At 35.5% G+C, this 5,000-nt stretch overlaps 1 long non-coding RNA gene across 1 annotated transcript; it reads left to right on the top strand.

Moving 5' to 3' along the window:
* The first annotated feature begins 2,613 nt into the window (after window positions 1-2,613).
* LOC138058061 (uncharacterized) lies at window positions 2,614-4,017 on the top strand. Its single transcript, XR_011133779.1, has 3 exons — window positions 2,614-2,645; window positions 3,245-3,293; window positions 3,972-4,017. It is a non-coding gene; the product is annotated as an uncharacterized lncRNA (long non-coding RNA).
* Window positions 4,018-5,000: the final 983 nt, after the last annotated feature.

The following is a 5,000-nucleotide window of genomic DNA, read 5'->3' as shown; positions in this document are numbered from 1 at the left end:
AAATAACAAGTCTCCAGGAAATGATGGGCTAACAGCTGAATTCTATAAAACGTTTTGGCCAATTTTGGGGAATCTTTTGGTGGATTCTCTTAACGCCGCATATACAAATGGCAAACTCTCAAATTCGCAACGACAGGCAATAATTCGATTAATTGAAAAGAAAGATAAAGACAGAAGGTATGTGGAAAACTGGACACCGATATCCTTATTGAACGTAGACTATATGATTGGATCAAAGGCTTTAGCAACTAGACTCGGAAAAGTCCTCCCAGAGATAATACATGAAAGCCAATGTGCATATGTAAAGGGAAGGACGATTTTTGATGCTGTTAAATCAATCAATGACGTGATATTCCAGGTCTAATGACAACTTTTGACTTCAAAAAGCCTTTGATTCTTTAACCTGGAAATATCTGTTTAACACTCTCAAAGCTTTTAATTTTGGAGATTATTTTATTTATTGGATCAAAGTTCTTTGCTCCGATATTTCAAACTGTACTATGAACAATGGTTTTGCGTCTGATATTTTTGATGTCAAGAGAGGAGTTTGACAAGGAGAGGCTTGTCACCATACCTGTTCATTATTGCTCTTGAAGTCGCCAATGTATCTACAGCTATCCGCAGAAACAGTGACATCAAGGGAATCAAAGTGGGAAAATGTGAGATAAAACTTAGTGTCTTTGCGGACGATCTGACTACCTTTGTTAGCAACACAAGATCCTTTTTTTTTGTTGAAGGGCCTCTTAGATAGATTTCTTGAAATTTCTGGCTTAATATTGAATGAAGAGAAAACAGAAGTGTATTAGCTCGGCAGCTTTCACGATTCGCCAGAGGATATCGGAATTAATTGATAAGGGTAACAAGCCAATTAAAATTTTAGGCACTTATTTTACGTACAACTGGCAGAAGTTTCAGGAACTAAATTTCGAAAATATAATCAAGTCTATTGAAAGGCTTTCAATGCATGGCGATGGAGAAACTTAACATTGATCGGAAGAATTCAAACCATCAAGACCTTCGCAATCGCTAAATTTCTGTTCCGCGCTTCATTAATATCACTAACTAAAGAAATTGTCAAACAGGTAAACTCTTTTCTTTATAACTTCATTTGGAATTTCGGTAAAGATAAAATAAAGCGATTAACCCTCATGAGCGACTATAAAAATGGTGGATTGCGAATGCCACATATCGAAACTCTCATAAGACTCAAAGAATTATTTACATGAAGAAATATGTGGATAGCCACAGCACCTGGAAAATATTACTCGATAGCTATCTTGCTGATTCCGGTGGCTCCTTTCTAATTAAATGCAACTAGCTACGATGCACGTTTCCTGCCAAAGACACTTCCTAAATTTTATAAGGAATGCTTAAGCGAGTGGGCAGATTACAAAAAATCACCAGTCGTCACCTTGCCTGACGTGTTAAAAGAATTTATTTGGAACAATAAGTTTATGTGTATAAATGGAAAACCTTTGTTCAGGAAAAAAGTTCTCAAGAAAGGTTTCCTCACTGTGCGTGACATATTGACTGATGAAGGTAAACTGAAATCCTGGGGTACATTACGAAACTATAACTTAACAGGTGCTGAGTAGTTTGTCCTCATGAGTGTCTTTGACGCTATCCCATTAGAGTCATTAGAGTGGAAGACCCTGTTAAAGGACCTGCCAAATAACCTGCTAAGAAATAATGAATGTCACGATAACATTTTCCCACCTCCTCTAAGGAGGTATATTGGGATCTCATTAGAAAAATTGAGAAACCCCGGTTTCAAAATTTAAATATGAACAATTATTTCCAACACATGATTTACCTTGGAAGGATATTTATCTTCTCCCTAGAGGTGTCACGCTAGACTCTAAAATGAAAATTCTTATATGTTCAAAAACATACCTTTTAGCTTGACTTATGGAGACAAAAAAGTAAAATTAAATCTATCGCACATTTTGCAAGGTGACAAGACATAAATGATTGGCATGAAAATTAATGCAGCCAGCTTGGGGACTCTTCCACTAGTCTTCAGTAGATGCCTTTTGTTTTCGACCTGATTACACAGATTTTTCAGCCAAAGACTGAACATTGCATGAAAGACTTTTCATCGTGTCTCTTTATGGTAAAATCCCAGGGTAAATCTCAGCTTGGGTTATAATTAATATCCAGTTGGATTGTTTCCGAGTAATAATCTCAGGTTAAAATTCATAATTTCAGTGGTTTAACCAATTATAAGAATACTGTGTGGTTGTTTATTTATTATATCATTATTTTGTTTGTTTAGTATAACCCAGGAGTTGAAATTATCTTTATTATTTTAAATATACCGGCATATTCATCCCAAACAAATTGGCTTATTAATGGTCATTAATATTACCCTGGCAATGACAATACTGCACGTAATAAGCCTCAAGCTTCCATCTTTACGAACCAATTAGTTAGATTAGGATAGAGTGTAGAGTGGCTCTGGGACTAAAGTCAGTAGAGAAATGGGATACTTTTTTGGCAGACTATGCGTAAGTGATTTGTGTTATGAAAGTTAAAAGTTTTCCTACAAGATTCGATAATGCATGGATAACCACAAATTAAATCATCAAATTTTGCAGGATCATTTCTTGTCATCGAGGACCTCGCATTGATTAGCATCCGTTTTGGTAAGCTGCTCATTGTTACTCATTTCTTAAAGGGGCTAGGTCACGCTATTTTAGGTATTTTGTTTAATGTTGTTAATTATGAGCTCTAAACGTCAAATTCGCAGAGCAAGAGTCTTTCATTTGCAAAATCACGGCCACATAACAACAGAGAATGATTTTCAAGCTTTGTAAATGACATTTTGATGTAGACTGATATAAATTGAAAAAAGGTGGGCCGACGTTTTTCAAACGTTTTGTCCATCCATGTCCCTTCTTGGCTTCCCTGTGCTTTGTTAGAGTTCTTCTATAGTTTTGAACAGTTATTTTGATATTTTAGTTAATTCTATGACCATTCGATCAGTGCTGAAAATGCCTAAAATAGCGTGACCTAGCCCCTTTAAGAACACGGATAAGTTATTTATGTCTGATAAACCAGTGCTGATGTTTTGCGTTACTTTTTGTTGTTTTTTCTTTACTCAGTTTGGATCAAGTTAGCGACTATGTCAGAATTCCCTACATGTTTGGTTTCTGAAGTGACCACCGTCACTCATGATCAGTTGCAATTATGACGCATCCAAATGATCCACCAGTATTATTTATCCCTTAACTTTTTTTTTCAGCCAGATTCATTATTCCTACTCAAAGGGTTTTAAAGAAGAGCATTGCAAGGTATTTAATATTAGCTTGCTGGGTGTAATAAGTTATATGTCTGTCGTTTTGAACTAATAAGGAACATTAGCCGTTGAGGGGTGTAATACTAGTAAAATTATTTCTTTCTTGTGTGATCGAACTATATACTACCCTCCATTCTTTCCTTACACATTGAGAAAGTAAGTAAATGGTGTATCTTGAACTGTTCCTGAAGGGAGAAGGTTTTAGTTTTTGAACCCGCTTAGATTCAAAATTGAGGGTGTCACAAAGCAAATGACGACTAAGAATGCATTCAATCAGTTGTAGCCATAACAGACCCGTAATGTGTACTCATTTTAAAGTCTTACTTAAAGCCAAGCAAGACCAGAGCCTCGTATAATGTATGCGTCTCATTACAACTTGGACCCTTGCCGAATGAAACCATTACTTGAGTTGTTCGGAGCAATGGAAAAGTCATCTCACCTCGATCTGTGTTCAACTTGAACTTCCTCACTGCATGATCAGTTCTGCAGTTTGCTCCAGTATCAAATGACTTCTTCTCCTTGCTGCTCCATTTGTTAGCTCTCTAGAGAATTTCTCCGTTCCAGTTCTCCCCTTTTCTTGACTGTATCCTAGGAGTTTAAGTGATTAAAAGTTTTTGTTGAAGATTCGATAAGGCGTGGATAACCAACCACATTAAATCATCAAATTTTGCAGGATCATTTCTTGTTGTCGAGGACCTCGCATCGATTAGCATCCGTTTGGTAAGTTGCTCACTGTTACTTATTTGTGAATAACACGAACAAGTAATTTATGTGTGATAACCAGTTCTGATAACTTTTGAGTTACTTTTTGTTAGTGACTATGTCAGAATTTTGTATGTGTTTATTTTCTAAAGTGATCACCGTCACTTGCAAATGAGGTGTGATGTGATCAGTTGCAAATGAGGCACCAAAATGATCCACCAGTATTTTTCTTTTTTCAGCCAAATTCATTATTCCTGCTCAGAAGGTTATTTTAAGAGGAACATTGCAAGGTTTTAGTAATATTAGGTTGCTGGGTGTACTAAGTTATTTGTCCATCATTTGAGTGAACTATACTACCCTCTATTCTTTCCATACACATCGAGAAGTAAGTGATGTATTTTGTTTTTTTTTGTTTAAAGTCACTTGTTCTCGATCCACAGTGTTTAGGTACGCATAAAATATTTGTGGTAGAAAGTTATTTCCCCACTAGATTATGTTTTACCGAAAGACTTTGCAGTGGATAACCCCATGAAATTAAAATTTTTAGACTTAGTAAAATTGACCAAGAAAATACTTTGTCTTCCATAGTGGAAATTGAACTTTGGGGAAGAGAAGGGTTAAAAAATTTGACAAGGAAAATAATAGGCATAACAGGCATTTCTACACACATGTAAATGAGCACCTTTTCTGGGATAAAAATTATCATATTTTCAAGCATCTTAGTTTTTCTAAAAATTGTGAGGATATTGTGATGTTTCTTGCTTGAAAATTATTGAAAATGCTACCTCTTTCTATCAACTCAAAATCAAGGAGAGCTTTCATATTGAGTGGTCGAAACCCTAACTCAACAAACAAGTTGATCATGTCGTTTTAGCATTACACTTTTAAAATTTTACCCTTATGATAGTTTACAGTATGTTTTCTATAACATTGTTGGTTTAGTTTGAATTTTACCTACTTGTAAGGAACATTTAATCTACAAAGAATCATTGTATTGATA

This window comes from Montipora capricornis, chromosome 7 (genome assembly GCF_036669925.1).
Source record: "Montipora capricornis isolate CH-2021 chromosome 7, ASM3666992v2, whole genome shotgun sequence".
NCBI classification, from domain to species: domain Eukaryota; kingdom Metazoa; phylum Cnidaria; class Anthozoa; order Scleractinia; family Acroporidae; genus Montipora; species Montipora capricornis.
Note: the sequence above shows the minus strand (reverse complement) of the source record. Positions and strands in the feature narration are given on the sequence as shown.